At 37.9% G+C, this 23,462-nt stretch overlaps 1 pseudogene; it reads right to left on the reverse strand.

Annotated features, from left to right (window-relative positions):
- Positions 1–3,658: 3,658 nt before the first annotated feature.
- On the reverse strand, positions 3,659–4,405 carry LOC119626188 (large ribosomal subunit protein uL24-like; annotated as a pseudogene).
- Positions 4,406–23,462: the final 19,057 nt, after the last annotated feature.

Genomic DNA, 23,462 nt, shown 5'->3' on the forward strand with positions numbered 1-23,462 from the left:
ATCTGATTAATTTATTCCAGTTACAGCCAATTTTTGGAACTGGGGATGGTTAATTCTAACCAAATTGATTGTCAATAAAGCCTTGGGGAAAAATGGGGGTAAGATGCATGCTGTGTAGGTACCCACAATATATATCTACTATGTTATATGAAATTTGAAATTGTGGATACATAACTGTTTACTTGAGATGGGCCTGTGCTGTTAGAACCTATGTTTATTTCTACTGTAGACAGTGCATTGTACCTTTAAGTTAAGACATCAATATAGGATAATACCAGTTTTAAGACAAAACCATAATTATTAGGTGGTTTTGCCTGTCTTCATCCAGCTACCTCTTCCAAAGAAGAGCAAATTTGCCTTTCTATGTTATCGATGATATGGTTTGGCTGTGTACACACCCAAATCTTATCTTGAACTCCCACATGTTGTGGATGGGACCTGGTAGGAGATAATTAAATCATTGGAGTAGGCTTTTCCTGTGCTGTTCTCATGATAGTGAATAAGTCTCATGAGATCTGATGGTTTTTTAAGGGAGAGTTTCCCTGCACAAGCTCTCTCTCTTTGCCTGCTGCCATCCATGTAAGACGTGACTTGATCCTCCTTGCCTTCTGCCGTGATTGTGAGGCCTCTCCAGCCACATTGAACTGCAAGTCAATTAAACCTCTCTCTCTCTTGTAAATTGCCCAGTTTCAGGTATGTCTTTACTCGGCAATGTCAAAACAGACTAATACAGTAGGGCATACTCATAATTGTGTTCCTTGGCCAGAAGAAATTCTAGAATAGTATTGCCACTTTCTTTCAAATGTTTCTTCTGATTTTACATCATTAAGCACTTTGTCTCCCTGTGCAGTACAGCATAATGGTAAAGAGCACAAACTAGAAATCAGGCAGACCTGGGATCAGAGCCTGGTTCTAACACTCTGTGTAAATTTACCTAAATTGCTCAATTTTTCTGAGGCTTGATTTCTCCATCTGTAAAATATATTTAACAGTGCCTGATGTGTAGAGGAATTTGAGGATTAATAAGAAAATACACATAAAGGGATTGGCATAGCACCTTCCAGGTAGCAAGAAGTGAACACATGATAGCTGCTGATGTTATTATTACTACTGTTTTAATCAAATTTAGAGAGTTGTTATTTTGTTGCTCTCTCTATCTACTGGAGACATGCTTTTCTCAGAATAAAAAAAAAAAAGACAGTTTTATGTACTGTGAGTTTAGCAGATGTGTTCATAGCTGTTGATTTAGTTGTGCAAATTACTGAAGTTTTCCCAGCACTGCTATATCTTGCTCCTTTGCCAAGACTGTGGTTTGTATTATGAAAGACTGAACCATATCATTTTTTTTTCTTTTTGGAGACTCTGTGGTATATAGTAGCAGTGACAGCAGCAAATCTGTTTCACTTTTTGTCCTCACTCAATGCTTTGCTTGGTTTAGTTAACCTCTTTCTTCTTAACTCTTCTTAAGAAAATTCCTCATATTTCTTTTTAATTTTGCTTTCTATATATCTTGACACTCATTATCAAGTGTAGAAAACTAAATATTGTTCCTTGAGGAAACTTTTGCACATTTACCTTTTCATTGCTCCATATTCTCTTTTTTTCTGTTCTATCCATGACACAAAGGAATAGCAAGACCTTCACTCGTGTGCCGAGACATGTAGTTTCCCACTCAGTACTTTAGTTGTAGTAGAAAGCTATTTCTGGCATCTCTAATTGAATTCTGAGCTCCCTCTTGAAGCAGTAGAAGTGTCTCACCATCATTGGCTTGCTGAGTTCGTGTCATGTCTTCTTTACTCAGTCTGGGGGGACTACACACCTCCTGGTTAGCTTGTCAAGTTCCTTCCACGTTCTGCACTGAGGACACACAAAGAAATCTGTGAATGAAATCTCTGCTGGCTCATGTCAGTGAAGTCTGTAAAATTTAAGGAGAACAAAATAAAGAAGAATACAAATTTTAAGTGAATGTTAAAATGAGGTCAACTGCTGAACTCAGAGAGCTACTTATTGGACCTGGTAAAGAAAGATGTTTCGTTGCTTCAGGGGAAGCATTAGTAAAAGTCACATATAATAAGTTTACTAAAAACAGGCTCATTCATTAGTAGGTTGATACAATAATAGATCAACTCCAGATACCAACTTCATGTTTCTATCTTTTCTCCCATTAAAAGTTATTTTCTTTGCACCTAGAACCAAAACTACCATTTGACCCAGCAATCCCATTACTCAGTATATACCCAAAGGAATATAAATCATTCTACTATAAAGACACATGCACATATGTTCATTCTGGCAATATTCACAACAGCAAAGACATGGAATCAACCCAAATGCTCATCAATGATAGACTGGACAAAGAAAATGTGGTACATGTAAGTCATGGAATACTGTGCAGTCATGAAAAGGAATGAGATCATATCCTGTGCAAGGACATGGATGAAGCTAGAAGTCATTATACTCAATAAACTAATACAGGAACAGAAAATCAAATACTGCATGCTCTCACTTATAAGTGGGAGCCAAACGATGAGAACACATGGACACAGAAAGGTGAACAGCACACACTTGGGCATGCTGTGGGTTGCGGGCGGGGGCAGAGAGAGCATCAGGATAAATAGCTAATGCATGCAGGACTTAATACCTAGGTGATGGGTTGTTAGATGCAACAAACCACCATGGCACATATTTTCCTATGTAACAAACCTGAATGTCCTGAACATATGTCCTGGAACTTAAAATAAAATTTAAAAGAAAGCAACATTTCAAAAGAAAACAAAATGACAACAGAACAGTTTTGTTCTTCACAATGTCTCTTCACAATGTCTCTCTTCTTCTCCTCATATTTGTTTTTTCATAAATGTGCTTCAAAATGTCTTCTTTTTTTAGGTGACTGGTGCACTGGACACATGTATTGGTTTTGAACTGCAACACTTTTAGGATAAATGGTTGTGATTTTTAAATTCCAAATGGAATTCAGACTCTATTGGCCACTAGTGAAACATGAGTAGAAGGTAATCAACTAATTGTTAAGCTTTAACTTGGTTTACAAGTTTAGCCAATGAGTTCATTACCTACGAGGAGTGTTTTACTAGTGGTCAATAGAATCTGAGCTCAGTTTAGAAATGAAAAATCACAAATGCTATTTATATTATTGATTCACAGGAGAAAGGTATTTTCTTGCTCTTCTTTTATAAAACTGGTATTTTAAAAATTGATTATTTAGTAGCAGTTTGGAAGAAAGTATGGCTCAGATAGCATTCAAAGGTCTCTCTGTGTTATTTTGCTCTTCTATTTGTCATATATCAAGGACTATTAGACAGCTTGACAACCCTATGGGAATAGAATTAAACTGTCAAATATTTATTAAGAATACACTTTGTGTCAGATCCTGGCCAGAATTTACAGTCTTTGTATTTGATTGGTACGTTCTCTTCCACAACTCTATATCCTTGATTCCCATGGGGAAAAGGAAACACTGCAATGTCGGACTAGGACAGGAGTCTAACAGAGTAGATCAGCATAAGCTGAAATGCATATGCATCAAGTTCAGAATAAATCCTGGGAAACAATCCTGATCCTTCACACTACCTCTCAATAAGGTGGTAACATTAAGAAGTCTCCAAACCATGTGTTCTTCCAGATCAGTAATTACCTGTTTCCTAACTGGCTTCAGGGTAGAGCATCTATTCATTTCTTTCTTTTTTTTTTTTTAATTTCAAGTTTTAATCAAAACTTGTATATAAGATTACTTTGTTCCTGCATCTTTTTTATTGTTTCTGGCTTGTATTTGCCCTTCTCCTTTCCTACTTGGCGAGATTTGGCTTTCTGTTCAAGAATCTTTTTGTGGAACACAGGGAGGGGAACATCACACACTGGGGCCTGTCAGGGGGTTGGTGGTTAGGGAAGGGATAGCATTAGGAAAAATACCTAATGTAGATGATGGGTTGATGGGTACAGCAAACCACCATGGCACATGTATACCTATGTAATAAACCTGCACGTTCTGCACATGTATCCCAGAACTTAAAGTATAATAATTTTTTTTTAAAAAAAATCTTTTTGCAGTCTTTGTCCAGTTTTAGTCTAGTGATAACCACCTTGCTGAGGTGAATGCCTACATGGACAGCTGAGCCATTAGCCTTTTCCCGCTGCACCCATTCAATGTAGATGACATATTTCTTCCTGTAAACCTGGACTGCTTTGCCAATTTTCTAACCTTTATAGTGTCCTCATACAACCCGAACTTCATCATTCTTTCGGATGGCATGGATCACACGTTATACCTTTGTCTCAGCTCTTTGGAAAGTGTGGAAGACATAATCTTCTTGCGAATATAGGAAGGTGCTTTGAAATGACTTTTGCGGTTCTTGCTTTGGTCGGAAGTCACAAAGGGATTGAACTTCATTTTGGCTGCTCCTGCTTTGGTGATGGCCGCAAAATGTGTATCTATTCATTTCTAACAAACACTTGTGTATCTTCACCTCTGTGTCATCCAGTGTAGTAGATGCTCAAAACACAGAGCTGAATAAGATGAGGTCCTTGCTCTCAGAGTTTGTAATGCAACAGGGGAAGCACTGCATCCAACTTATCATATAAAAAAAACTGTACAAGACTATAAATGGAGTGAATGATTCTTCTTTGACAGTTAGTGAGGAAGATAATATATGAGCTAATCACTGAGTTATGAATAGAAACTCACTGGTAGTTAAACAGAGCATGATCAAAAACATGGACATGTGAAGCAAATGAAAATGAACTCATTTGCTAAGTTCTAGAATTCAGGAAAGTAAATGAGGTTGGCTAGGCAAAGTTGGTTCACTTAGATGTAAAATATTAAAAGGAGCAAAATATGACCAATACATTCTAAGGAATATAATGAAAATTCAGGTATTGGTGGTGTCTATAGGAATAGGGTCAGGAAAGTCCACAATTTTAATGACTAATAGAATTTGCCAAATGGGCTACTAATATTAATGTTATTCAAAATCATGGGAGTCTGTAATAAGATTTACAAATATCATCAGGAGTAAAATTAACAAGATGAAAAAAGTGGATCTACTTTTACAAAGAAGTCAATTAAATCAACTTCAGTTGTAAGTGGTGATTGCAAGATAGTTTTCTAAGTGATCTTGGACTGATCCAGCTCTCCCCACTTTCTTGCTTATGGTTCTCAAAATTAGTCCTAGTATGTGCTGGGAATGCAATATCTTGAGGTAGCAAGGGATTGGCTGGAACAGCCTGGGCTCTGTTTCAGTACCCTAGGAGAACACGATGTCTTCAACACTTCAGCCCAGCACATCCCATCACCCTGAGCTATAAAACACAAGGTGGGCTGCTTTCTGGGGTTCCTCAGCTGCAGTTCAGGTAGGGTATGGGCAGATGACACTCCATCCATTTTGGACAGGTTTTCTGAGCATTGGGGGACTAAAATATGAGGAATTCTAGGTTTCTGTTGTTTTTTGTTGCTTATCTGTAAGAAACTCTCTTCATATAATTTGTTGTGTGTGTTGGGGGGGACGGTATTCACTTGACTCAGAGAAGCTGGTAACCAGAGAGCAGCAAATCTACTTTACCCCCAAGCCCATAGATCTTAAAACTGATCTGTCCAGCTGGAGAAAATCATAGATGCCTGTGTTAGTTAGTTGTATAAAGCTTCACGGGAGTCCCAATTGTAGGATATGAAAAGATGGACAATGTAAGTTGAATTTCTTAATAATCTTTATAATGACCAGATGCAAAGAAGTGGAGATAAAATGTGAATTTGTTGATTGTAGTTTGTCAGTTACCATTTTGTGTTCAGCTACTAAAAACCTCTTGCTAGAGAATAAATTAAAATTTTAATTGCACAGAATTATATAAAACATGTGCTCCAGGAGTGTTTTTCAACCAGGAATTTGAATTGAGAATGAAAGTAAAGAGACTTACAGAAATTAGTTAGCTCCTTTGAAAACACAACTAAAGAATATGAGTAGAATGAACGTAAGAGTTAATACAGGTAAGCGTACAGTAACTTTTTTCTTGAACTTGCTTGTGACCTTCACCTTGAGCAGGTCAGCATGAGTACCCAGTGTCTTATGATAGGGATCCTTCAAATATCCAGAGGTATCTCCAGTGGCAGAAATGAACATGTAACACAGTTCTGGAAAGTCTTCTAAAATTCATGCTCAACTGTATCTCCCTCTTTTATCTATATTCTGCATTGGTGTCTTATAACTGATTGAAATAATAAGTTGTTTAAATGTGACCAGTTACAAGATATACTTTAATAAAATAAATATATCATTCCTGAAATTCCAGCACTTTGGGAGGCCGAGATGGGTGAATCGCGAGGTCAGGAGATTGAGACCATCCTGGCTAACACGGTGAAACCCCATCTCTATTAAAAATACAAAAAAACTAGCCGGACGTGGTGGCGGACACCTGTGGTACCAGCTACTCGGGAGGCTGAGGCAGGAGAATGGTGTGAACCCGGGAGGTGGAGCTTGCAGTGAGCCGAGATCACGCCACTGCACTCCAGCCTGGGTGGCAGAGCGAGAGTCCATCTCAAAAATAAATAAAAATAATAAAATAAAATAAAAATAACTAAATAAATATCAAGCAAATTGAAGAACTGTGTTCCAGTAAGAGTTTGATAAACACACAAGAGGACAGTGGAACAATGGAATTCTAAATTTCCTGTGTGTATAGATGTGAAGAGGAGAAGGTATAAATCAATTGGCAGTTTAGAGTAAATCTTTTTGTTTGCATATGGCCCAGGAAGGGTACTATGCGTCTGTGATGACTAATAATGAGTGTTGGCCAGGAGTGGTGGCTCCCACCTGTAATCCCAGCACCTTGGGATGCCGAGGCAGGCAGATCACGATGTCAGGAGTTCAAGACCAGTCTGCCCAACGCAGTGAAAACCCCTCTATTAAAAATACAAAAATTAGCTGGCTATGGTGCCATGCGCCTGTAATCTCAGATACTCAGGAGGCTGAGGCAGGAGAATCACTTGAACTCGGGAAGTGGAGTTTGCAGTGAGCCAAGATCGCACCACTGCACTCCAGCCTGGACAACAGAGCGAGATTCTGTTTTTTTTAAAAAAAATGAGTGTCAACTTGATTGGATGGAAGGATACAAAATATTCTACCTGGGTGTGTCTGGGAGGGTGTTGCCAGAGGAGATTAACATTTAAGTCAGTGGACGGGAAGAGGCAGACCCACCCTCAATCTGAGTGGGTACCACCTAATCCACTGCCAGTGCAGCTAGGATAAAAGCAGGCAGAAGAACATGGAAGGACTTGACTTGCTGAGTCTTCTGGCTTTCACCTTTCTTCCATGCTGGATGCTTCCTGCCCTCGAACACCGGACTCCAAGTTCTTTAGCTTTTAGACTTTGGACTTACACCAGTGGTTTTCCAGGGGGTCTCTGGCCTTCTGCCACAGACTGAGGGCTGCACTGTCGGCTTCCTTACTTCTGAGGTTTTGGGACTTGGACTGACTTCCCTCCTCCTCAGCATGCGGACTATGTCTATTGTAGGATTTCACCTTGTGATTGTGTGAGTCAATGCTCCTTAGTGAACTCCCCTTATATACATCTAATCTATTAGTTATGTCCGTTTAGAGAACACTGACTAATACAGGGTCTGTTACTGTCCCCTATCTTTGTCATCTGGATGCAGAAGATAAAAGCCATGAAAACCAATTGCAAAATTATCCTGGGCTGTGTTGACTGGGTGTTTCAGATCTAACTTGCATTTCTTTACCTTTCACAGGTATATTAAGGCTCTTATGCATAGGCTGTAATATAGCCTCTTCATGCAGCTTCGGGAGAACTCAATCATTTTGTCTCTGGCATAAGATATAGCCCAACTTTGTCCATGGGCTGGAGGAAGTAAAAGGAAGATTGTGTGAGGTTCATCACTTTGCTTGGAATGGACAGCTAGATGACTTAAGAAAGTTGGCCCACAGCGATAGGCTACAGAATAGGAATATAAACTGTATACACTGCTGAAAGAGTCTGATGCTCCTCCCTGAGCTTGGTAAGGTCCTGGCTCGAATCCTTAGTGTGACAAGCAGGGAGGCTGAATATGGTGAAGCTCTGAACCTGGGAAGTGGCCATGGGGAGGCTCTTCTTATAAAGGTATGTTATGTAAAGTTATTAATATGCAAGGCACTGTGTCAAATTGGTTTTGGCCCTGAAAAGGTAAAAAACAGAAAAGTATTTTCAAATCCATGTACGTTGTCTGCAGTTTCCCTCAAGAATATTTCTAGTTTTTGCTTTTGTCTCTGCTTTCATTTTGCCTTTGGAGGAAGAAATTCTATCTAGTCCCAACTTTTGCTATCTAACCTAGGAGTAATTCTGGAATAACCAACTGACAACCTGATTGATTGACCTGAACAATTTTCTATGTTCTTAAATGTTGTACAGTTTAAATTTTATTTATTTATTTACTTATTTATTTTCTGACGAGAGTCTCACTCTGTCACCCAGGCTGGCATGAAGTGACACAATCATGGCTCACTGCAACCTCCACCTTCCGGCTCAAGTGATACTCCCACTTCAGCCTCCCAAGTAGCTGGGACTACAGGTTTGCATCACCATGCCCAGCTAATTTGCTATTTTTCTGTAGAGATGGAGTCTGGCTATGTTGCCTAGGCTGGTATTGAACACCTGGGCCAGAGCAATCCTCCTGCCTTGGCCTCCCAAAGTATTGAGATTACAGACATGAGCCATTATGCCTGGCTGGTATAATTTTTAAAGGTTGTATAAAAGTTAATTGCATAGATTTCCTACAATTTTTTTTTTTTTTTGAGATGGAGTTTCACTCTGTTGCCAGAATGGAGTACAGTGGTGCGATCTTGGCTCACTGCAACCTCCATCTCCTGGGTTCAAGCAATTCCCCTGCCTCAGCCTCCCGAGTATCTGGGACTAGAGGTGCGCTCCACCATGCCCGGGTAGGTTTTTTTTTTGTTTTTTTTTTTTTTTGTATTTTAGTAGAAATGGGGTTTCACCACATTGGCTAAGATGGTCTCAATCTCCTGAACTCATGATCCACCCACCTCGGCCTCCCAAAGTGCTGGGATTACAGGCGTGAGACACCGCACCCAGCCAATGTCCTGCAATTTATTTAACCAGTTTTCTAATGTTTGGCATTTAGTTTTTTCTGGGTTGTTTTTATTTATTTTGCACCATTATAAAATATATATTTGTTTGTATTTTTATCTTACAGTTTTTTGGTTAAAATTTTAGGAGGAAATATTCTGGGTCACAGAATAAGCTGCTGTACCATTATTTAACTTTTGCTGAAGTTCAATCAACCAGGAGGCAAATCATGTCAAGGTCATTTTAGAGGAAAATAACAAAGCCATATCTCTGAATAAAAGGTAACCATGCAAAAACAAATCAATGAAATCTTTTTAGTTAAAGTAAGTGACTATGGAAGTTCAGGGTGGTTTATTGAATATTAGAGTCATTGACTTATTTCTAGCTACAGGGAGATGTAAATATACTCTGGGCTTAGGGGAAACACTGGAAAAGGCCTCGGAACATTGTCTTCTTTCTACTCCTGGAGGAAACATAATTTTTCTTAGAGTGAATATAATATCTCATATCCAGACAGTCATAGAAAGCCAGTGTACATGCAGACCTAGGCATAACTATGGGCATGAGAAGGGGATAAACATAGTGGTGTAGCTATAGCAGGAGAAAGTGGAAACAGCAGTTACATGTTTAGATTTGATGGCAGCAACACAGAGAAAGAATGAGAGCAGGAAATAGCAGAAGGCAACAAGAACAATAGTCTAATAAGGTATACAGAGAGACACAGAAGGTATAGGATCAAAATGAATATAAAAAGAAAAGAGTGACCTAAATGTCCAGCATTGTTAAACTGTTAGAACTAATACAAACTCAGTAAAGCTGCAGGCTCCAGAATCAACATACAAAAATGAGGAGCAACTTACAATTGCTTGACACCATACTCTCAGGTCTTAAAAAGACAGCTTGTTTGTATAGGAGATAATGAGATTCAATATCCAAATTAAGGATAAATGAGACAGAACAAAATTTTAAATTTCATATTATATTTTTAAACCCCGGGGTCCAAGGATATCTGAAACCTGAAGATGTAAGTCCAGACTTCCTTGTTATACTAAGCCAAATCAACTCCCTTCACTTTGAGCCTGCGTTCTGCAACTGTTGGGTTGGGTACACTGTATTTGTCAATTATGTCAAGTTAGTTAATCATATTATTCAACTCTTCTATAACCTTACTGATGTATCTGCTTGTCCTATCAGTTGCTGAGAGGGGTGTCTTAAAATCTCTCAACGTATTTGTGAAACTGACTGTGTCTTCTTGAAGGTCTGTAAAATTCTGCATTACATCTTTTGAGGCTATGTTATTAAGCGTATACACATTTAGAATCATATTTTCCTTGTGCCTTGAAGTATTTCTTCGATCTTTAATAATGTGCCTTGGCTTAGAGTCTACAGTGTCTGATATTAGTGTAGTTTCAAGCTTCTTTTAGTGTTGCTCAGTAATTTTTGTCATCTTTTTTTAAATGTTTTTGAATATTAAAATTGAAAACATCTCTTAAAAGCAGCATTGAAAAAGCATAAAAAAGATTAAAATAATCTTCATTTTTAAATTGTAATTTTAGTTCATTTATATTGAAAGTGTTTATATGGTCTGTGTTTAAATCTAGCATCTTCCAATTTGCTTTCTATTTCTGTCATCTGTTCTATGCATTTTTAAATTAATTATTAAATTCTATACTCATTTGCTTATTAGTGACACATTCTTTTATTATTTTTACTATTATAACATTCCTTAACAAATTAATATCCATCTAGAGATTATGATACTCTCTAATGAAAGCCTAATGTAAATTAAGACTTTTACTATTTTCAGACAAACCAATGACTTCCAAACTGCACACATGCATGTGTGTGTGTGCACACAAAGACACACACACACACACACACACAAACCTAAACATTGGATTTCTTTCATTTAGGTTTCCCTACAGCTTTATCCTTACTGCTGCTCTTCTACGTACTCTTTCCTCATTTCTATGCTTCCCTCTTTCATCAGTTTCATCTGCCTAAGAACTTTCTGTAGTATTTCACTAGGAAAATGTATGGACTCTGAGAGTGTGGGTCAGAAGTGAATACAGCCCTCTTCTGGAGATGCAGATGAGGGATCATTGATACCTATGTCTAAGCTGTTCCAGTTGAAGAGTGGGCAACAGCACACAGCCAAACCCTCATTTGAATCTCTTGTGGCTCTTGACTTTCTACTACACTGCTATCTTTAAATGTTGGCCTTAGTCCCTAATACTCCCTGTCAGACTCCCAGACTTTATTTTAGATGCCTGGATTGAAAATTGCATGGCTGTATGTCTGGCAATTTACTTGACTTCTCTATGGCTGAAACAAACTCACAGGGACAAGATTAATCTGGTTAAACTCAAAAGATTGGAAGTTTTAGTGAATGATACTTGTGAGATGATTTATATTGAACAAAAATTACCTTCTAAATAATACAAATTCTCCAACACCATGCAAATTATTCATTAGTACATAAAATTAATTTTCTGTGAAAATACTGAATTATGTTGCTGATTTTATAAAATCTAGACCATTTAACATTTTTAAAGATTGAATTTCAAATATGTTCAATGTATACACATTCTAAGTACAAAAAGTTACTGACAATTGTTCAATGGGTTTTGTCTACACTATTCAGTTATAACATTCCTTTGAGTGAAAAAGCACTTCATGTTCTCAGCATAAAGTTCTTTATTACTGAGAGTGTGCTTTTCCCATGTCTGAATAGCCTGAATTGAGTTTTATTTTGAGTTTTGTATCTGCTTCAAATATTGTTGGCACACAGGCAAAGCTTTATGAAAATACAGAGGTTGTAAATGCCATTTTTCTATTCTTGAAACATGTCTGTAAATGACAGATGATTATTGATTTGTTGGTGGAAAAATGCACAAAAAGTTCCAAGACCTGACTGCCACATAAACTCATATATTTCTTATATGTAGCAGAAAAATAACAGACATTATATACTCTTCAACTTGTAACAATGGAACTGATAGCGTTCTTGTTCCCATCTGTCCTTCCATTTTGATTCTTAGACTAGTCTCATAAGTATGCCCCTTTCCAACTCCAGCTCTCTACCACATACCTTGACCTGAAAACAGGTAAGATGATACTTTACAAAGCATTATACTGAAAGAAAACTCAGCTGTGCTTTTAACAAGTTGATCTACTGAAGAAAAACCAAATGCAACTTATACCAAAATATATCTTTATCTTTCTGAGTTCATCAGAGATAAAAAACTGCTCCCCTCTCCACCTTTTACCTAATCAAAAGCTTAAATCTGTTCACAGGCTTTACAGCCCAGCATTGTACTATTGTATATTGATTGCGCCAGAGGGCACCTCCTTGTGGAGAACAATTGATTTTTCTTTGTTAGCAAGCGATTTTAATAGTCTTTCTACAGCCTGTCATGTTTCAAAGCCCCAGAAGCAAGATGCACCTGTTACTAGAACTTAGTGATCAATCGTTCAATCCACAGAAAATGTGTCTCTCTGCTGTGTGAAAACCCCTCCACAACAATTATTCAGAAGGTGACTTTAACTTGTTTTGATAAATATGCCGCTTGGGAGTCTCAGGTGGGTTGCTTAAGCATTTTTACCTCTGAGCCTGAAATTAGGTGTTCTGTTAAATTGCCATTAAGATAGCATAGTCACAAGAACAGATTTTTGCCATTTAATGTTACTTTAGTAGCTTCATGCCAAACTTCCTTGCCAAGGAAACTAGCCCAAAGTAAAGGTCATTGCTTTGAAGAATGAATAATGATAATAACTCTATTTGTATTGCCCTTGATATTTGAAAATGGCTCTTCTGGCTAATTGTGAGGTGTGACTAAATAGTCAAAGGTAGGATCTGTAGTTTAATTCTGCACAATTGCTATCTGTTCTCCTTGACCAGTAGTGACCACTGTTTCTTTAAGGTTATATAAAGTGTCTCTTATTGTTTTTTTCCTCTTCATGAATCAAGCTCAAATAGTTTCTCTGTGTGTAGGGAGACTTCTGTGTGATCTATAAGCATATGAAAGTCTTTAAAAACTTCTTGAAAGCCTTTAAAAAGCTTGTCAGCACTATATATAACAATAGGTTATCTAGGTGTCCTAGACAACAATATTATTAGTTATCACTGGTTAGGACATTGCATATATTATCTTAATCAACTTTCAGTCAAATACTTTAGGGTAGGGATTACATGTCACACTTTATAAATGAGAAAATTTGAGGGAAATTTTTGAAAGGTTAATTTTATCAGGTTATATAAACATGGACGTATGTGACAAAATCAGAATTTGGACTCAAGTCCATTCTCTTAATCAATACTGTACTATTTCTCATCACTATGGTGAAAATAGGACCTAGAAGTGTAGACGCCTTGCTTGGATCTTAACCTGCATTAAAATCCCTGTCACCTCTAGAATATAGAACTAGAGTATAGAAGACAAAACCTTTTCTTCAACCCAGTAGACTTTTTTTTTTTTTTTTTTTTTTTTTGTGAGACAGGGTCTCACTCTGTTGCCCAGGCTGGAGTGCAGTAGTGCTATTTCAGCTCGTTGCAGCCTCGACCTCCTGGGCTCAGATCATCCTGTCACCTCAGCCTCCCAAGTAGCTGAGACTACAGGCTTGGGTTGCTAAGCTCAGATAATTTTTGTATTTTTTTTTTTTTTTTTAATTGTAGAGACAGGGTTTTGCCATGTTGACCAGGATGGTTTCAAACTCCTGAGCCCAGTGATCCGCCCTTCTTGGCTTCCCAAAAGGCTGGGATTACAGGAGGCATGAGCCACAGTGCCCATCTTACAGCAAACATTTTTTGATGTCTGTTGAATATCAGGCAACTTGATAGACTTTAGGGTAAAGTAACAAATTGAGAAATATACAATCCCTGATTTCAAGAAACTAGTCAGGAAGTGGAAAGAAGGAATGGTTACTAAGAGGCTCAGCGGGGGAAAACATCTCAGCCTAGGGGTAGGAAATATTTCGTGGAAGGTATTGCTTCTGTATAAAGCCTAGAAATACAAAGAGGGCTGTTATGGGCTGAATTGTGTCTGTTTACAAATCCATCGCGAAGTCACATGTGTGTCATATGTTGAAAGGATAACTCCTCTTGCCTCAGAAAGTGATTGTATTTGGAGAAAAGGCCTTTGCAGATGTAGTCAAATTAAGATGAAGTCATTAAGGTGGGCTCTAACCTAGTCTGACTAGTGTCCTCATAAGAAGGGAAAATTTGGACAGAGAGACACAGGGAGAAGACCATGTGAAGCTTGGATATATGTTGCCATAAGTCAGTGAATGCCAAACATCACCAGCAAATCACCAGGAACTGAGGCAAAGGTATGAACAGATTCTCCTTCAGAACCCTCAGAAGGAACCAACTCTTTCAAATAGACTTCTGGAAATTTGCTAACCTTGGTTTCAGACTTCTGATCTCTAGAACTGTGAAGCAATACATTTCTGGTTTTGAAGCCACCTAGTTTGTGGGTCCTCTCTTACCGCAGCTCTAGCAAACCAATGAAAGGGTTTTGATAAGAATAATGGTAGAGAGAGAGAGAGATGCAGAGCTTTGTTTTGGTTTGCTTTTATGTGAAAGAAAGAACAAGGAAAACTTGAAGACAAGGAAATGTTTGTAGTCTGAGGAGGCAGTAAGAAGCCTCTGAATGTCTATGAGTAAGCAGCAGAGTGGCATTTTCAGAACTGTGTTTTAGTGAAGTTACTCTCACATCACAAGTAGGAAGACCAGCAAAGGTAGACTTAGCTCACCTTGAGACTGTTTTGTAGCTGCAAGTTAGTGAAAACGAAGGGAAGGATGCTTGATGTGAGGAAATTATTTTTAAAACTGAACTTTCTTTAAAGAACTAATCAACTCTGACCTTTATGTTTGTAAACCACTGGAGGGGGGCGGGAAAATAGATGAGAAAACAGGTTCCAGTCATTTTACCTGAGGGGTCAGAACCAAGACTAATGATGCAATATGTTAGATCAACAGAAGAAGAAATGCTTTGAAAATGCTCCTGTCTTGTTCCACATGTTCAGGTCTCATGAAGTTAGAAAGATCCTTTAGATGGTGAATCAGCAGATCTGGATTTTAGAATCAGCTCGCCAAAGAACTGTATAACCAGTTAAATAAATGACTGAATATTCTGATTTCAGTTTTCCTTTTTGTTTTTAAACTTTTAAGTTCAGGGGTACATGTGCAGGTTGTTGCATAGGTAAACTTGTGTCATGGGGATTTGTTGTACAGATTATTTCATCACCCAGGTATTATTAAGCCTTCTACCCATTAGTTATTTTTCCTGCTCCTCTCCCTCCTCCCACTCTTCACCTTCCAATAGACCCCAGTGTGTGTTCTTTTTTTAAAAAAATGAAAGAAAATGGTGGATGTATTGGTAGTAACATTCCTTCCAGTTCTAATAAACAGTCTTAAGGAATGTGGTAAGCTTACTTCCACTTTAGATGTGTGCTGTTTCATCTTGTTTCTCTCTCTCAGTGTTTCTATTCTGTATTAGTGCAAACAAACTTTTGAATAACATTGAACTCATAATTTTCTCACTAAATCTGCATTTCCTAACCATTTGAAGTGCTCATAGAATTTATGTGTGGCCATAGTCACAGATGCTATAAGCATACATGAATGTGTTAAAATTAGAGCAGAAAAAGGGAAAGACAACAAATGAAGTACATGTCACAGAATTTTTTTTAAAGTAAAAAGTTCAGAAACAAAGTAACCTTTCAGAAAAAAAATAGATAGAGGATAACTAAGAAGAAAAAGGTACAGGTGTAGGAAACGATGAAGGTCAGTGTAAGCAAGTGGCATGCAGGCGATGAACAGGTGCAGCAAGAGGTGCAAAAATGAACGATCTATTATGGAAAAGTCACATCAAGGGTCTGTTTTTGTGTCTGTTACCTGAGGAGACTAGATGCACTAAGTGAAATACATCAGTGCAGATTACTAACACCTTACCAATTTAAGAGAGGTTAACAGCAATAGAAGAGAAAATGGTGATGCAGCCTTAAATGCTATTTTCATAAGTGATGCTTTAATAAGACTGAACAAATCATTTGCCATAGCAGTTAAAAGGAGTCAAGGATTACAGACTGGGGCCTGTGGGCCAAATCTGACTGACTTCTGTTTTTGGAAATAAACTTTCACTGGAACACAGCTGTGCCCATTTGTGTACATATGTCTATGGCTGCTTTTGTGTTACGATGGCAAAAAATGGTTTAAGTAGTTGCAAAAGAAGGCATACAGCTCCAAAAGCTGAAAATATTTACTATTTGGCCTTTTACAGGAAAGACTTCTGACCACTGCTCTAGAGGGTTTCTAACAAACCTTTTAGAAAATTCTCAGCACCTAGAATTTAACTGCTTGGGTTAAAAATACTTTTTTCTTCTGCCTACTCACTCTGTGGTCTTGGACTTGATATTTATCACTCTTCAACTTTTAGTTTTCCTCATGTATAAAACAGATACAATAAACGTTTTTCACGAATAGAGTTCTTGCTAGGACCAATTAAAGAATCTAAGCAATCTAAGCACCGCTGTGCTCACGTACACATCTATCTAGGCTACTGATTTCTTTCCATGTTTTTTTCTCCCAGGGACTGCTGCAGTTTCCATCAACCAAGTTGACACTTCAGAGATACTTTTGTGACCACCAGGCATTACAAGGATCCTCAAAGTTCCAAAATTCCCCAGATATTTGTACTAGTTTAGGATAGAATGCCTCACACCATCATCTTGTTTCAGAATTTGTTAGATGCGTACCAAAACACTACAAGTTGTGCTCCAAATTTTTGTTTCTATTTATTTATTTTTAATTTGCATAAATTTAGAGGATACAAGTGTAATTTTGTTACATGTGTAAGTTGCATAGTGGTGAAGTCAGGGCTTTTATGGTACTCATCACCCAAAGAATGTATATTGTACCCCTTTCCAGTGACATTGCTCTGTGGGTATTAACTCAGGGTCATATATAGCCATTAAGACCTAGGTAGAAATTCATAGTGTGCGGCCAGAGACAGTCTGACGGGAGGCTAGCCTAAGAATCACTCTTCCCTTCTGAAAATAAAATGTAGTATGGAATCAAGCTGGTCATTGATAGCTCCCTTTTCTCTCGGAATGAGTTTTCATGTGGCACATTCTCAGTTCTCCATGCAGAGTGTTCCTAGTTGCTCTTTATCGTTTTGGCAGACAGTACCAAAAATACCAGAATTTCAAAAGATGACACAGCCTAGGCTAAAGGTGGTGACACTTTTGCCACTTCCTACTGTTTTTGATCTTATACTACTCAAAATAGGGATTCCTGAATATATTTAGAAATAGTCCCCTATGTCCTTAAGATAATGTCAATTGCTAATATTCACTGGACATTTGCTATGTGCCAGGTACGGTGCTAATCACACTGATGTATTATCTTATTTAATTCTCTAAAAATTCTGAGGTATTGTCATTATTTCTACTTTATAATAGGAAAATTACAGAAATGGCCTGAGGTCACAGTTCGTGATGGAACAAGGCCTTGAACCAGGGCTTTTTCATTCCAAAGCCCTTGCCTTTGAGCACAGCCTGTACTGTTTCTCAATATCAGTAATTATTGAATTGTGTCTCACAAAAAATGACATGTTGAAGTCCTAATCCCCAGCATCTCAGGATGTGACCTTACTTGGAAATAGGTTCTTTGCAGATGTAATTAGTTAAGATGAGGTAATAGTGGAGTAGGGTAGATCTTTAATCCAATATGACTAGTGTCCTTATAAGAAGACAGCCATGTGAAGACAGAGAGGCACGAATGGAGAATGCCGTTTGACAAACGAGGCAGAGATTGGATTTATATAGCTATAGGTCAAGGGTTACCAAAGATTGCTAGCAAACCACCAGAAGGTAAAAAGAGGCAAGGAAGGACTTCCCTTCAGAAGGATCATGGTCCTGCCAACACCTTGATTTTGGACTTCTAGTCTCCAGAATTGTGCGAAAATAAATTTCTGTTGTTTTAATCCACCTAGTTTCTGGCATTTTTCTGCATCAGCTCTAGAAAAACAGTACAGCCATATAAATAGAGAAACTCTAAGGAAAAAGACGATGTGCTATAAACGGAGAATCTAAAATGTAACATAGCCTAAGAGGAATGAGAGACTCCAAACATAAAACAACTTTCTGAGTGTGATGGTTAATACTGAGTGTCAATTTGATTGGATTGAAGGATACAAAGTATTGATCCTGGGTGTGTCTGTGTGGGTGTTGCCAAAGCAGATTAACATTTGAGTCAATGGGCTGGGCATGGCCAAACGAGATTAACATTTGAGTCAGTGGGCTGGGGAAGGCAGACCCACCCTTAATCTGATTGGGCACCATCTAATCAGCTGCTAGCCAGGCTAGAATATAAGCAGGCAAAAAAATTTGAAAAGAGACTGGCCTAGCCTCCCAGCCTACATCTTTCCTCAGTGCTGGATGTTTCCTGCCCTCGAACCTCGGATTCCAATTTCTTCAGTTTTGGAACTCAGACTGGCTCTTCTTGCTCCTCAGCCTGCAGATGGCCTATTGTGGGACCTTGTGATCACGTGAGTTAATATTTAATAAACTCTCCTGAATATATATATATATATATATTCCATTTGTTCTGTCTCTCTAGAGAACCCTAATACACTAAGGAAAAGAGGAAGAGGACCACAAAAACAAAGAAAAGAAAGAAAAAAGTAAACAAAGTAATCTGGTTGTAAAATGAGTTCGCTAATTTTCTGGTGACATGAACAAGGTTAATATTTAGGGGTTTGGTGGTGGTGACTGGGGAGAGGGAATTACAGACAATTAAAGACCAAAACAAAATAAGTAAAGGTTGGATTTAATGTAAACCTCAAATTTAAAATAATATTCCTATGTGACATCATAGAAATGGCACCCAAAAGAATAAAAATAAAACTACAGCAATAATTTAGATCTATAACTATAAATTATCTGATGGAAAAATAGCTAAACCTGTTCTCTATTGAAATAGTCTATGATTGTTACCTATTTCATCTCAGCTGGTCTCCCTATTTCTAAATATTGGAATAGAGCATTAGGGTGTCCCAATTCTGCAGTGGGCTCAAACCAATTACTATTGGTTTTCATATGGTTCTGAATAATAGACACTTCTAATATACAGATGCTTTCAAAGATTCATACAAATGTTACTGTTTTTTGTTTTTTTTTTAGACCCGAGTTAATCTGAAAATGGACTATCTAGCAATGGAAATTGGAGTTAGGTATGCAAGAAATGTGTGAATTATCAGGTGTGCAAATGCCCTGCATCTAAATCCATATTCTTTTATTTCTTCTTGCCTTTGTGGCTGCTTGGCTTTCTTTTGCTCAGACCTTATCTATTTGACAAATCCTATTCTTCCTTTGAGGTACAGCTTAAGAATCACTTCCTCTGTCAAACCTTCCCAAATTATTATCCCATAGCCCTCATTGATAATTTTCATCTTTGTGCTAAAAGTACACTTCTTTTATATTATTTACAATATTATGTGATATATTTTTGTGCTTGGCTGTAGAATGTGGGCCCCCTCAAAGCCAGGGCCAGGCCTCTTACATGTTTTCATACCTAACACCTAGCACAGTGTCTGGCTAAGTGGCTACAGTAACCACTTACTGATTAATGAGTTCCATGGACACCTACAGCCCAGACAACCAAAACAAAAATAAATGGGCGAGACTACATGAAACTAAAAGGCTTCTGCATAGCAAAGGGAACAGTTAACAGTGTGAAAACGTAACCTATACAAAGAGACAATTTTTTTGCAAACTACATATTTGATAAAAGGCTAATTTCTAAAATATATAAGAAACTTCTACAACTTCATAGAAAAAAAAAACCTGTAAACTGATTTAAAAATGGGCTAAAGACTTGAATAGACATTTTTTTTTTTAAATGACATAAAAAATGACCATACAGGTACATGCAAAGATGCTCAATGTCAATTAATCATTAAGGAAATGCAAATAAAAACTACAAGATATCACCTCAGACCTGTTAGTATGGCTACTATCCCAAAGTCAAAAGTTAACAAGTGTTGGCAAGGATATGAAGAAATTAGTACCCTTGGACATCGTTGATGAGAATGCAAAATGGTGGAGCTGCTATGGAAAATAGCATGGAGGTTCCTCAAAAAATTAAAAATTGAGCTACCATAGGATTCAGCAATCTCACTTCTAACTATGTATCCAAAAGAAATGAAAACAGGATCTCAAAGAGATATGAGCACTCTTATTGTGTTCATTACAGCACTACTCACAATAGCCAAGATGTGGAAACAACCAAAATGTACACTGACAGATGAATGAGTAGAAACAAACGATGCTATATACATACAAGAGAATATTAACTTTTCCTTCAAAAAGAAGGAAATTTGCTATATGCAACAACATGAATGAACCTTAAGAACACTGTGTTAAGTGAAATAAGTCAATCACAAAAGGACAAAAACTACATGATTCCGCTTGTATTAAGTTATATAAAACAGTCAAACTCACAGAATCAAAGAGTGGAACAGTCGTTGCAGATGACTGGGTAAAAGAGAAAATGAGGAGTTGTTAATACATAGGTGTAAAATTGTGTTATTCAAGATGAATAAGTGCTAGAGATCTGCTGTACGATATTGTTCCTATAGGCAACAAAATTATTTTGTACACTTAAACATCTGTTAAGAGAGTAGAATTAATGCTGTGTTCTTACCACCATACATTTAAAAAAGAAATTTAAAAAATTTCTTTGTGGGGCACAGTGGTTCATGCCTATAATCCTGGCACTTTGAGAGGCCGAGGCGAGTGGATTGCCTGCGGTCAGGAGTTGGACAGCAGGCTGACCAACAAGGTGAAACCCCGTCTCTACTAAAAATACAAAAATTAGCCGGGTGTGGGGGCATGTGCCTGCAGTCCCAGCTACTCGGGAGGCAAAGACAGGAGAATTGCTTGAACCAGGGAGGCGGGGGTTGCAGTGAGCGGAGATGGCACCACTGCACTCCAGCCTGAGTGATGGAGGGAGACTCCATCTCAAAAAAACAAACAAACAAACAAACAAACAAACAAACAAACAAAAAAAAACAAAAAAAAAACCATGAACATATGTAATTAGAGAAAAATATTAGGGAAATTGAAAAATAATTTATTAGCCTTATTCAGATCTAGAGATGATCAAGTATAAGCTCAGCCTACTCAAGCAGAGATAACATCTGTGTGGAAATGCTAAATGCTTAGTCTGCTTCTATCTTGTGTTTGAAGGAGAATCCTGTTAAAAATGAAGCCACTATCGTGGTTAACAGGATTTGAAATCTAAGATCAGGAGTGACTGCTTTCCATGAATACAAGTTTCTAAGACTAGAAGATGGACATTCTAAAGTTCAGAAAAAGTCATTTTTCAAATCACTAAGTTATGTTGATTCTTCCGTCACAATGCTGACCAAGAATCCCTTCAGCCCTTTTCTTGTTATCATTGCAGTCAAACATTGATTATCATGCACTTTAATAAAATAATAGCCAAATTGTTATCTCATTTCTCTGCCTCAAATCTGTTCTTTTCTCAGTTCACATTGCATACTGCTTGGCTTGGGCCATTCCTTGGTTCAGAAATCTTAAATTGTTCCCCATTTTCCTACAGATTAAAGATTATTTTCCTTAACCTAGCCCTTCATTGCTCCTCCAAATTTACTCATCTCACAAACCATCTTTCTAGCATCATTTCCCATCATTTCCAATAAAGTTGTTATTTTATTTCTTTTTTTTTTTTTTTTAGTAGAGTAATTCATTAAATGGATCACTAAATCTAACTGGATTATTTTACTTTTGAATGAATGTTTCGACAGTGCTTGCCACTACCTGCCGGTGAAGGACCCAAGTTTCCTGAAAACTTTCCTTCCCTTCTGTCCCCTTGATATTTCTGAGAGTGACTTGGAAGATTCTCCCATCTTTGTGGTTCCACCAAAGTCTTCAGCTTTGTCAAAGGAGCCATCCTCCTTGTGCAAAGGGCCTAGAGAGTGGTATCAGTCACAGTTTGAACTATGTTCTCTGCTCTACGATGTCACAGTTTATCCCAAATCGTGGGCGAAACAGAAGTACATTTATCTCATTATCAATCTCATATCACTTAGTTTGTAATACTCGTGTGGCACTTATTATTATCTGTTTGCTAGTTTAATCATCTGGCTTGGCTGGATTATCTGCTATTAGCACAGCATCATAATTGCTTACTTTATCACAGAAAGAAGATTGGAACTATATTTTTCAAAATTGCCTTTTCTGTAAGGCACCAGGTTAGAGTTTATCAACATGAAACACTTGACTGAAATTTAGAATGTGAAGAGCAGTGGCTGTTATTCTTCTCAGGAAGAAGCAGCCAGACACATGGACAGATGTTACTCGCCCTGCAGCTTGGATGATTGTCTTAGTTTGCTCCGACTGTCAGAACAAGATGTCATAGACTGGGTGACTTAAACAACAGGCATTTATTTCACATAGTTCTGGAAGCTAGGATGTCCAAGATCAAGCTACCTTCATGATCAAGCTCTGGAGAAGGCCCTCTTCCTGGCTCTCAGATGGCTGCCTTCTTACTGTGTCCTCACTTGAAGGAGAGGCAGAAAGCTGTGTTGTCTTAGAAGGACACTAACCCCATCATGTGGGCCACTCTCATATCTCATTTAAACCTAATTATCTCCCAAAGGCCCCACATTAAAAACCATCACATTGCGGGGTTAAGGCTTCAACATGTGAATTTTGAGGGCACACCCCGAATCCATAGCAGCTGAAATGAGTGAGAACATTCCAGAGAGTCTTGAGAATTACACTACCGTTTGGAAGAGTTTTTGAGAACCATACCTTTGGTGCTTTAGTTTGAGATTGAATGTACCAATTTTCCTGACCTTAGCTCCCCACCCTTCCCAATGATTGTTTAAATCTTTAGTTTCCTTTACTGTAATCCTTCGAACTTAGAATGCAATGGGTAACTTCTGTTTTTATTAACTGAACTCTGACGGCTACACGAATCTTTCGTAATTTAGAACTAGGAAGTCCTATTGAAGTAACTAGTTCTGTTGAATTTACAGCTTGTTCTTTCCCAGCCGCTAGCCAACCCACAGCTTCTCATTGTACCTCCTCTCTCTAAGCAGATTGTTACCACATTTGCTGCTGGGTAAGGCAATCAAAGTCAATTTAACCTTGAGAACATTTGACACTTTGGCTGGAATCTCTCAACAGTGGTTAAACATGTGTTGGCCTTCAACATACAGAAATGAGACTCCACTACTGTGATTTGTACTATAGATACATTTGTGTCCGGAATTGGTGGATTCTTGGTCTTACTGACTTAAAGAATGAAACTGCAGACCCTCGAGGTGAGTGTCACAGTTCTTAAAG

Source organism: Chlorocebus sabaeus, chromosome 21 (genome assembly GCF_047675955.1).
Source record: "Chlorocebus sabaeus isolate Y175 chromosome 21, mChlSab1.0.hap1, whole genome shotgun sequence".
Taxonomy (NCBI): domain Eukaryota; kingdom Metazoa; phylum Chordata; class Mammalia; order Primates; family Cercopithecidae; genus Chlorocebus; species Chlorocebus sabaeus.